Genomic DNA, 12,958 nt, shown 5'->3' with positions numbered 1-12,958 from the left:
TATATATATATATATATTCAATTATGAATATATATAAAATTTCAATTATGAATATAATATTTAGGACACAATCAGTACCTATCTTCTGCACACTACCTTCTTGTATTTTTTCAACAGACAATTCANATCATTGTTGTCCTCTGCCAGCAACACTATATGTATATTAGTTTGCTGCAACTCGTCAAATGAACAGACAAAATTTCAATTATGAATATAATATTTAGGACACAATCAGTACCTATCTTCTGCACACTACCTTCTTGTATTTTTTCAACAGACAATTCAGCTAAGATATTACTTGCATCATTTTCTTTTTCTTCCAATTGCACATTTTCTTTATCTTGCAATTGTTCACCATGTGCTTCAGTTGCTTGTTCACAAGATTCTGCAAAAATATTTACAAGAGCTAATACAATTAGTACTTGTTAATAATCTTTGATTAAAACAAACATATATAAAATAAAATAAAACATTGTCTAACCATTTGCAATAGTCAAGATCATCCCAATTATATCATTATCTTCACTAGCATTTTCTTCGGTTCCAATATTGTCGTTAAGAGAGGGAGGTCTAGAGAGATCACATGTTGCATCTATGCATTTGGAACCAATCTCACTTCTGCTTGTTCCTTCAGTATTTTCTACTTCTTGAGATTGTATTCCACTTTTCTCTTGATACTCCACTCTAGCTTCTTCCCTTGTAGCTTCAAAAGATTCTGTAACATTTGCAATTAATACCCATTCTAATAATTCACTAAAACTAACATACAATATATAATGAAAATTTTATCTAACCTTGATTGGCACAAGTTTGAACTCCAAATTTTTCTTTGTATGACAGAGGTGTAGACAGATCATATGTTCCTTCTTAGCATTTGCATACAATCTCGCTGACACTTGTTCCCAATGGACTTGCTAAATCCTCCTGAGATTGCAATCCACATTTACAAATTTTTTCTGTTTCTCCTTTCTCTTTTGGATTTTCCCGGTCTTGACATTCTCCTACATCTTCAACTTTCACTCCATCAATAGATTCTACAAATATTTGAAATCACAAAAAAGTTTATATGTATTATTCTATTGAATATAAATTTCAAGGAAAAAAAAATTCAAAATCTATATCTAACCTTTCCCAATATCAGTAACGTTCTCAGTTTCATCATCTAGATGTGCATCTCTAAAATTGCTTTCATACTGAACTTCTGCATGCACATCCATATCATCACGTTCATCACCGCCTGCATCTTTGTTGATTGTAACAGTAGGCTCTGTATCTTCTTCAACTCCATCTTTTCTAATTGGAACACTAGATTCTCTCTCTATGTTCCTTTCATCAGCTTTCCCATAAATCTTCAACATAGTATCAAGCTTTGATCCTAGAGTTTTCTTTAAATTCTGAGAAAGAAACAAAGTTAGAAAGTTAAGGACGGGTTCAAAAGTTAAGGACAGACAATCCTTAAGTTTGAATTACAGGTTGAAAAGTTGAGGACATGAGTCCTTAAGTTTGACTTGAAGGTTTAAAAGTTATGGACAGGCTGTCCTTAACTTTGAATTCCAAGTTCAAAAGTTAAGGACAGGAAGTCCTTAACTTATAGTTTTAAGTTCAAAAGTTAAGGACACAAAGTCCTGAACTTGGACTGACTGAAATTAATCATATTACCATGATTTCATTCTCAATCTTTTTTTCTGCTACAACTATTTTCTAATTTATTCTGGTAACTTCAGCTTGCAGATCCTTCTTAAAACTCTCTGATAATCTCTGAATCAAAAAACATTAAAAAAAAAGTGTCGTAAGCAAAAAATAATCAAATAAAAAACTAATGCTATTCAAAGACAGAAAGACATACTCTAACAAATTCCTTAAGTATGGGTTCATCAAACTGTGTGGAAGAAGGCCTTGAGCTTTGATCTTGTGAAATTGGCTCCTCCACACTAATGAGGCTCTGTATCTTCTTCTTCAACAGGAATAAATGGTGACACCTCGATCAACTTATACAACTATTATATGACAAAAAGTAAACATAAGTTTTCAGAACTAAAACAAATAAACAAAAAAATAGCTAGTAATTACATTAACTTAAATTTTCATTATGGAAGTATTTTTTACAAAGAGAATCAAACTGTGGAGATTTCATTTCCGAATAACATAACATCCGAGGATAACCAGATTCTTGGAAGTTCACAAATTGTTTTTCTGGAAAATAGGAATTACTTCCATAATCCAAACACAAAAGGCAAAAGGAAAGCCAAGTATAGTGTAGCTATCCTTGTCTTTCTCTTTCTCAATCTCATTCTCATTCGGCTTCAAACAACTCTTCAATGATTTTAATAGCGTGTCATAAGAAAGAGAGCCCCAGTTGAAAGAAGAGCAGAGTACATCATCGTCGACAATTTTCATTATCTGCTCGGACACATTCCTATTCTTCCGCTTGCCCATCAAAACAGATTTAACAAAATAAATTGTTGCCAACTTCACAGCATCATCATCGCTGCCTACAAATGACAAAGCTGTACCATGTGGCTGACTAGAAATAAAATTAAACAAATCACCCAACTTAATTCTATCCTTTCCGGGGAAATAGACTTTCGAAGGCCTATTCTCTTTCTCATGTAAACCTTTGATGTCCAGCGAGGAATAAAACTTCAAACCAGTAATTAGATGAAATGCGTCATGTGTAAACTTAATTTCACGGTCAAATACCTTGAATGTCATCGAATCAGGGTCATTATTCACAATTTCTGAAAGCAATATACAGTGAATAAGTTTACCACAGAACTTCACACTTTGTAATCGGAAGAAGTTGCCCAAAATACCATCCCTCAACTTCTTCCACTGCCTGTTTGACAAAAAACTTTTAATTGTTTCCTTATACTGTAAATCTCCTTTCCAATACACCATAAAATTATGCCAATCATCAAACTTGAACACACGATCTCCTTCCATTATCACACTACAAAGAAGGGAAAAAAAACAAAGATTAGGACTTATAGTTAGTTGGAGGGACTTGGTCCTTAACTTCAAGTTTCACGTAAAAAAGTTAAGGACAAGCAGTCCTTAACTTAAAGTTTAAAGTTGAAAAGTTAAGGACAATAGGTCCTGAACTTCAAATTTGTAGTTCAAAAGTTAAGGACACTTGGTCCTTAACTTCAAGTTTCAAGTTTAAAAGTTAAGGACATGCAGTCCTTAACTTTGAATTCCAAGTTCAAAAGTAAAGGACACTTAGTCCTTAACTTAGATTTACAAGTTAAAGAGGTAAGAATAGGCAGGCCTTAACTTATAGTTTCAAGTTCAAAAGGTAAGGACACTAGGTCCTTAACTTCGAGTTTCAAGTTAAATAGTTAAGGACAGGCAGTCCTTAACTTATAGTTTCAAGTTGAAAAGTTAAGGACACTTGGTCCTGAACTTCAACTTTCAACTTTCAAAGTTAAGGACACTTAGTCCTTAACTTCAAGCTTCAAGTTCAAAAGTTAAGGACACTCAGTCCTTAACTTTGAGTTCCAACTTCAAAAGTTAATGTCGTTTGATCCATATCTTTCATGAACACAGTTAACTAAAAATTCAGAAATACAGTAAGATTATGATTTTCTACGACTATTTTTATGAAATGTCCTTACATAATCAAATATATTGAATCAACCACAAACACATTACACATTTCAACACCAAAAAATTTTGAATAACAGCATCACAAAAATACGCTACTTCTCCGACACTGAATCAACTTATAATGATCATTTTTGAAATTTCACACATACTTGACAGGGCATTGAACGCGATTACACATATAGAAAAACAAAAATTCATAAAACAAAAAACAAAAAAATTACCAGTTAGATCGATCGATTCAGAGAAGATGACAAAGAAGATGAAGAAGGAGAAAGATTAACTGAAGCTCGTTTGCATGCGAGGATCATACAGTAGCAGAGAACACGCGAACTTGCCCCTTTCTCAAATTTCCCTCTTCTAAATGAAAAAACAAGGGTTTTGGGCCTTTTGGCATATGAAGGAAGGGTAAAACGGTGTTTTCCCTATTAGTAGTGGCTATTTTTGCTGAGCATTATAATTAGTGGATAAAAATTAAAGACACCCTTAATTAGTGGCTACTACACGCCATTTTTACCCCGTTTAGGGCCCGAACCGGCTCACATGCCAGCCTTTACTATGATACCATGTTAGAAGCTCAGAGTGAGTTCATGCGGTGGATTCAATGGTGGAAACCCTAACTTTACAATAGAGAGAAAAGGGAAAGGAGAAGGCATCAGACAATATATCTATGTAACGAAATGAACCTTCTAGCCTCTTATTTCCGGATAGTATAAGTAATGTGGCTACACTTTACAAAGATAAACTGGCTAAAGAAATGAAAGGTACATGCTAAATTTGTGTATTAGCATGCAGGCCGCTAGTGGAGGATTGGGCCTGATCTGAAGGAGTATGAAACTGGGTCCCAATGTGCTCAACAGTTTGAAAAGCGCTTCTACATAAAAAAAAAAATATATATATATATATCTTTATCAAATCATGCAAGAGAAACGTGATTGACTAATGAGGTCAAATTTGTCTTGACCTATAAATGACACAGCTGTGTCTATTAATTTACAATATTCTGTCAACTAATATTTCATAATGGCAAATAACTTTGAAGTCATGCAAATTATATCGGGAGAAATTTAAAAATAGCCAGATTTATAAGTGGCCATTCAAAGATAGCCACAATTTCAAAAGTAATCGATATAGCCACTTTTCATGTAAAGATAAATCTGAACGAAAACACTGTTCAAAATCCAAAAAAATACTCCAGTATAATATACTGGAACTCCAGTATAATTTACTGGAGTTTCAGTATAATATACTGGTCCAGCATAATATACTGGAACTCCCCGCGTGTTGGAGTTCCAGCATAATATGCTGGAAGTTCATACACAGGTACACCGATCTCCAGTATATTATGCTGGAACTTTCCGTGTTATAGCAAAATAATGGCTATTTTTCAATGACTTTGCAAACACTGACTATTTCTATATGACCAGTCCGAAAACTGACTAGCCCACGCTATTTTAACAATTATAGCGCATCTTAATTTTCTTGAATGAAGTTAGGGGCGGGCATTAAAAAATTATTTTAAGATGAATGATTGATACTCTAATGATTGATTGATATGCTACGTGGAATTTAGGAAGAATCGAATGCATACATGAAACGACGTAGTCGAATTCGACTCTGCTAATTGTGTATTTAACATCCAAATGTCATGACAAGAGTGTCATGTTTAGTCTACTATAAAAGTCGTAGAGATTCAATAATTATTTTTGAAGAAAATAATACTGATTTACGAACAGCATCACTTTGATTAGTGAGCATTTTAATCGTATCTTAAATACCAATCATACGGAATACTCCCTTCCTTCTTTTTATCTGCCTTTTTTTATAATTCTTTTCACGTCCATTAAAAAACCTAATAAATATATGGTATAGTTTATTAAGTTACCTCTATTAAATACTTTTTGAGAACTGAGTAATACTAAAAAGAACTATTTACTTCTTTAATATTAAGGGTATAGTTGTGTTTACCTCGAAAAATGTAAGTAACAATTAAATATGATTTGTGGTTTTAAAGATATGTGATTTATTTCAATACTAGTGATGTACAAATAGTATTAAGTTTAAGTAAGAAGAATTGATGAACTAAACCAGTGTTGTTAGAGCAATACGGACCTCGAGCTCGATTATCTCAGGGGCCTTGAGGTGAGCTAGGAGCAATAAAGTATGAACAATAAAGCAAAGATAATAAAGCTGAAGAACAATTGTTGAGCACAGTAAACAAGAAAAGCGGAGTAGAATGTTCTATTGCAGAGAATGAGAGATCTTTACAAATGATTGGGGTCCCCTTTATATAGGAGTCGAAAATCCTAATACAATACATTTCCAATTATGGTAAAGAATTCTATTGGTACAGCTGTATAACGACCTAGTACGGACTTGCACTATTTCGTACAAACCTTATCCTATAATTTATGCCCTGACCCACGTGTCCTTGAGAAATTCCCGCTCTTTCTTGAGTGTCCTCGAAATTGTACTTCCCTCGAGGCAGATCATGACGGGTCCTCGATTTGTTTCTCGAGGTTCGCTCATCCAGGCCTGGCTTGATTCTTACTTCGAGCTTCCAGAACTCGGACTCAGAGTGTAATCCAACCTTAGAAATCGAGCTCTCCGATTTCTACCGTATACAGATAGTCCCCGCATTTCTTAGAATAAGATGATAAGAAACGATTTGAACCTCGATTTTCCCGAACCACTCGTGATGACGTCACGCCCCGTGATGTGGGCACTTGAAGTGATTGGAAACATCATTTCAGCGTGCTTCTCCAAAACGTCAAATACGCTTCAGCCTTTGTCGGCCACTTGCGTTGCCGGTTCCGTCGCCGGCTTTCTATAAATAAGAGGTTACTTGGCTGAACAAAAAATACACTTATTCCTTCTTCATCTTCTTTTAGTCCTTTCCCTTCTCTACCTCTTCCTCTAATCACCTATTTCCATGGTTCAAATCTGTGGCCACAAGGTCACATGGCAGCGACTTTACCAGTTACGCCAAGGCTTCCCTTTTCAAAGCTTCGGCTCGAGACAACAAGAGAAAGGCACTGAATCCCTCCCGTATCAGAAGATATACGAACTTTACACTGCTGCTCATCTCTATTAACTTCAACCTGGTGTGGCGCTTCATTTCTTTCGCTTTCCATGGAATGAGGTGGCACTACTATCTACTAACTTTTGCATCCCACACTGGAACAGAGTTCCGGGGATGAACACTCTTGGACTGTTGCTTGTGTATCTTGCAACCCCTTTTGGTTTTTTTTGTTTTTTCTTAATGTATTGTGGCCCAAAACTTCAACAGAATGTTCAGTCTCGGCTGCTGGAGATATAATTACATCTATCGAGGGCCTTCTGCCCTATATAAACGTTTCCAAAGATTTGAAATGGTGCCCCCGGGAAGAGGATTTCCGAAGACGATGTTCTCGAGGACGTGGTCTTGAAAGTGGATTAGGTTCTTTGGCTTTATTTTTTGCTTCTTTATTCCTGTGTAAGTATCCTTTGTGGGTGCCATAGCTATACTTTGTAAACATTCCCTAGAAGTATAAAAGGATCCTTGTATAACTTTCGGTCCATGCTGAATTTTATTCTATCTTTATTCTTAAAAGACTCGATTTTATGGTTTCAATGGTTAGCCCAAATATCGAGCTCAGGGCATAATAAAACCCTTTGGTTTTTAATTGGTCAATATAATACCTCTCGAGGTTCTTCGTTAATCCTCGAGCTGAGCTTAAATGTGAACTCGAAACATCGTGAATCCCAAGCCCGAGTTAGGCGAGAACGAGATCTCAAAATAAAGTTAATCCTTAGATCTTTTTGTAGTCCCCGAGTGAGAAATTTCTCCAACTCGGGTTGCCCTTGGGCCTTGCTGTATTTGCTCGAACTTGTAATAAGGATAGACCTTAGGCCTTTTCATAGATCTCGAGCGAGAAACTGCTCAAACTCGGATAGCCCTTTAGTAATCGAATGGATAATCTGCTCGAACTCGCCTTATAGGCTGCCCTTTATGATTTTTGACGAATTAATCATTGATGCCTTGGTCCTGATGTCAATATCGTGACATCATCGGTTGAAGCGACTGAAAAGTTGCTTTTTGTGCGATTCCCAAAATCATTAATTGGAGGCGGCTGATGGTCGGCCTTTTGGCTTCCCCAGCACGCTTAAATGACATCTAAAAATAGACAAATTTCACAACCTTAAAAACTTTATTCTCATATTATTCTCAAAGTATCATTAGCCTTTTTCAACTTCCTTGAACTCTCCCTTCTCTTCACCATCAACACTCTTCATTTTCTTGGATCCTCCGTATTGCGATGGCTAAAACCTCTAAACCGGTTTCCGAAAAATAGAAAGCTTCTTCATCTTCTCGATCGGCCAAGAGTAAATCGGTAATGCCCCCTCGTGAAGAGTGCATCCCCCCGCTATGTGAAATAACATCCAATTTCAAAATATAGAAACCTGCATCGACACCAGGCCGATGCGAGCCCATGTCTCGATATGTTTGTTTGGTGACTAAGGTCGAGCTCGGGCAAGTGAAGGAGGATTGCAAGTGGGATAATAAAGAAATAGTGATTCCTTCCTCCCAGGAGGACATTACTACATACAAAGCGGGGTACTTGAGCGTATATACCTACCCATTTACGTTGGGTCCTGCAATTCCTGCTCAAGGTCCCATAAATCCAGTTATTCTTGACTTTTGCCAATGATACCGAGTGACTCTTGGCCAGATCTACCCCTCCTTCTGGCGAATCGTTTACTTAGTCAGGTTCTTTTCGAGCCAAGCTGAAGGGATGTCTTTTACCCTCGATCATCTGATCAGACTGTACAGTCCCCGACTTTATCGTCGGGGTTTGATAAAATTTCAGTGCCGATCCTTAAAATCCCTGTTCTCTAGTATCGATAAGGACAAAGACCGTGGATGGATGAGCCAGTTCATCCGAGTCAGGACCTCCGATCTGATTCCTGTTGATTGGATGTTGTTCCCCGAGGAGTGGAACATGAAACGTGAGTGCGTAGCAGGTTTACACCCTGCTTTCTTTTCTTTTCCCCGGCTTTATATTTTTCATTGGTATAACCCCTTTATGATGGTGTAGCCGCTGCTTGGTTTCCTGGTGGGGTCCCAGACCTCGAGGGCTGGGTCCGAAAGCTGGCCTCCGCCTCGTCTTATTCGGAGCGTTGCAGGCGAGATCTGGCCAAGGGTCGATGGGAGGCCAAAAACCATGGTGAGTTTTCTTGTACTTCTACCATGTGATACTTACCTCGGTTTCATGTAGGTCTTGGAGACGCCGTTGATTTGCGGCCGGCCCCAGATGATGAAGAAGAAGTTTCAAAGTCTCCTAAAGAAAGAAAGAGAAAGAGAGAATCGCCCGTCAATCCCCCGAAGCCTAAGAAAAGCGTGGCTCCAAGGCCCATGGTTGATACGGCGACCTTATCTCCGGAAATGGTCCAACACCTTCGAGATCAGGAGGAAAAAGAAGATGACGACTGCCTATTAGTGGCCTGTGAAAGAAGAAATGTCGTTTTTCGAAGTCTGTCGAGCCGGTGAAGGTCCATGCGGCACATTCCAGAATCGAAGAAATCTCCGAGGGGAGTTCAAATAAAGCCCCCAAGCTGTCATGCAGAAAAAAGGCACCTCGCCTAGGAGGCCATCTGGAGGGTGAGGCCGAACGACCCAGTCCCGAGCCTCTTCAAAATAAAGAGAACGCCCCAAGTGTATCATTTGGGGTAATCAATGTAGATGATTCACCTCTTGGCCCCGAGTTCTCCAATGGGCAAATCCGAGATGCTCAGAATATGAGGTCTTCTGAAGTGGAGGCAAGCCATGGAGGACACGACATCTTTCGAGGATGCCTTGCAGGGCTTGAAGATGGCCCCGACGCAGACGCTTCTTTCATTTTCGATGAGGCTCGTAGACTTTTCAAATAAGTGAGTTTCCTGTTTGTTATGCCTGCGCCTACGCTTTTGCTGTTTCTAAATCCATTTTTCCTCTTTTTTTTTTTCATGAAGGCCGTGGTGCTCCATAAAAAGGCATTTTCCAAGTTTCGAACCGATCTTGCTCGATGTGAGGCTGAGCTTAAAAAGATCTCGAAAGAGAGGGACGATATTAAAACCCTCTATGTTAAGAAAGAGGTGGAGATCAGCGATCTTCGAGTTGAATTGACACAGGCTTGCCAAGGAAGGGTCGAGTATGTTGAGAAGGTAATATAGCCTTTGAGGACCTGTTATGAACTTGCTTGTCTTGTCGTCTAATACCTTTAATTTTGTAGTTTTATCAGAAGGCCGACTTGGTGGCGCAGCTTCAGGAGGATCTTAAAATGAAAGAGGCCGAGACCTTGGGGTGGAGGCAAAGCATGGATAATCTCACCTCCGAGAAAGAAACACTTTGAAAAGAGCTGGCTTCCCTCGAACGTCACTTCCAAAGTGTGAAGGAGGAGAGCCTAGCTCGAGGCCGCGACATCGAGGAGCTTAAAGCTAAATCCGCTGCTGAGTTGGCTAAGGCCAGATCTGACGCTGAGGGAATTATGTCTTCGTAATGAGACGATGACCAAGCAGCTAATGCTCGGGCAAAGGAGATATCTTTTATAGCAGAAGTCAAGTTATCGAGTGCACTTGACCATGCTAGGCGTCAATCTCGGAGGATAACCCTCGATGAGGTGCATGCTCGCGGCTTCGATCTCTCAGCCGATATTGAAAAGGCGAAGATTTTGGAAGAAGAGGTTGCCGCTCTACTTTCTGACGAGGATGATTCAGCTAGTGGCTCCGAGAGTGGGGGAGACGAAGGTGAAGTCTCCGAGTATGAGGATTTTGAAGAAGCGGCTCCCGAGGATGAAACTGCCGAAGATGTGACTCCGAAGTAAATTTAGGTTTTCTTGTTTTGTTTTTGTGTAGGTATCCCTTGTGAAAACATCCCCTATAATCATCTTTAAATATAATAGGAACTCTTCATCTCATTTCCGACTTGTATCGGATTTCGTACTGTTTTGATTTATGGAATGCCTCTTTTGCATAACTTGAACGATTGGCCCTGAAATGGGCTTGGGCTCGGAATATAATAAACCCTTAGATCCTTGTTGACAGAAATAGTAGTCATTGAGCTTAGTTTAAATCGATCCGACTAAAGCTCGGGATACCGTGACTCTTAAGTCCGGGTTGAGTGAGAACGGAGTCTCGTTTAATACGTTTTTGGCCCTTAAGCCTTTCGAAGTTGGCCCTTAGGCTCTTATATATCGGCCCTTAGGCTCTTTAAGTTGGCCCTTGGGCTCTTATATATCGGCCCTTAGGCTCTTTAAGTTGGGCCGATTCGGCCTCTTAGAATGCTATATAATTTTCCCTCATTTCTGCTTAAAAGATTTAGTGAAATTTTAATTATGCCTTGGCATGTGTTTTTGCACCCGTAGGTTTTTTCGAAGGTTTGACATATCGGAACCTTATTAGTAATTTGTTTGTGTAAACATAATCGAATACCTCTTGAGGTATTCCCGAAGGCCGAGGTTATCGAAGCCCTTGGATTTTCGAGGGTTGAATTTATTGAAGCCCTTTATATTTTGCTTTTGTCAAGGGTAGCCTGATTTAACCGATTTTTACAAAGTGTTTGAAGGCCTTTAATTTATAGCAGAAGTCGGACGTCTCCGAGCCGCATTATTTGGCCGTAGCCTTTATATGACCATAGTCTTTAGTATGGCCGTAGCCTTTATATGACCGTAGTTTTTAGTATGGTCGTAGCCTTCGGGTATGCCACTTGGTTTTTAGTATCCGGGGTTGATTAAAAAGAAACCTTGGATGCTATCGAGCTTTCCTTAGGCAGCACATAGTTGTTGCCTCGTTAAAAACCTTGCCAGTAAAACCCATTTGGGACAAAATTCGAGCCAAGGGAAAAAGAGTGCAACGCATGCTTTAAAACCTAAGGCCTTCGTGTAAGAAGGGATATCTTCGAGATCACGAGCCTTTGAGAGCTTCAATCATGCCGAGCTTCTAAGATCCTTTACCAACGACTCCGAGGCTTATTCCGGTCCTATCTTGCTATCCGCGATCGTGATATCTTCGAGATCCTTGACCTGGTCTGGGATGATTCAGATGCCCCAATTTGACACCATGAAGCCGAGAAACTTACCCGTGCCAAATCCGAAGGTACGTTTCTCTGGGTTGGGCTTCGTGTCGCATCGCCCCGAAACATTGACTGTTTCCTGCAAATGAAATAAATGGTCCTCTGCGCACAGGGACCTAAACAGTCATATATTCAATAGAGGCTTTCGTTATTTTACCTATTTGTTCTTCGAACATCTTGTTGACTGGATGTTGATATGAGGCTTTTCGAACTGAGGTCCTCCCTCTTTGTTTTACTGGTTTAAACCTAGGACTGTTGCCAAGCCTACATGTGGTGATTTCCGGCGGAATTCCTGTCATATCTAAATGGGACCAAGCAATGCAATCCATATTATCAATAAGAAACTAAATGAGTTTTTTCCTAAGTTCGGGGGTTAATCCTGTTCCCAGGTGCACCTTTCTCTTGAGCGGTTGGCTTGGTAGCATCGGGCCTCTCGGGAACAACTCCCTTATTCGCCTTCGGTTACCTGTTATCTTGCTTCCGCCTAGGCTTGGAGCTGCGATTGCTACTTAGCTACCTGTTTACCTTTGGGGCTCGACTTCTCCGAGGCCAAGGGTTCCGGTATCGGCACCACTTCTTGATTGCAAACATCTCTTTTGCAGCATGCTGTTCTCCGTGGACTATTTTTACTCCTTCCTCCGTCGGGAACTTTATCATCTGCTGGAAAGTCGAAGGCACTGCCCTCATGTTGTGTATCTATGGCCTCCCGAGGAGTGCATTATACCTCATGTCACCTTCGATGACATGGAACCTGGTGTCTTGTATGGTCCCGGCCATGTTTACTAGAAAGATAATTTCTCCCTTCGTTGTTTCACTTGCCATGTTGAAGCCATTCAGCACCCGGGACGCAGGTACAATCTAATTTTGCAGGCCGAGTTGTTTCAGGACCCTCGATCTGATTATGTTCGCAGAGCTACCTGGATCCACTAAAACACGTTTAACCAAAACTTTATTTAAAAGGATAGAGATTACCGGGGCGTAATTGTGAGGCTGGGATACGTCCTTTGCTTCCTCATCACAGAATGATAATGCGTCCTCGGGCACATAGTTCCAAGTCCGTTTCTCCTTTGTGATGGATACTTTGGTACGTTTGAATATAGGTCCCTGTGGGACGTCGACTCCACCGATGATCATGTGAATGACATGTTGAGGTTCTTCAAATTCATTCTTCTTGTTTGCATCTTTTTTTCGGAAATGGTTCTTGGCTCGGTCGCTGAGAAATTCACGAAGGTGCCCCTCGTTGAACAGTCGGGCTACCTCCTCTCT

This window comes from Nicotiana attenuata, unplaced genomic scaffold (genome assembly GCF_001879085.1).
Source record: "Nicotiana attenuata strain UT unplaced genomic scaffold, NIATTr2, whole genome shotgun sequence".
Lineage (NCBI taxonomy): Eukaryota > Viridiplantae > Streptophyta > Magnoliopsida > Solanales > Solanaceae > Nicotiana > Nicotiana attenuata.
Note: the sequence above shows the minus strand (reverse complement) of the source record.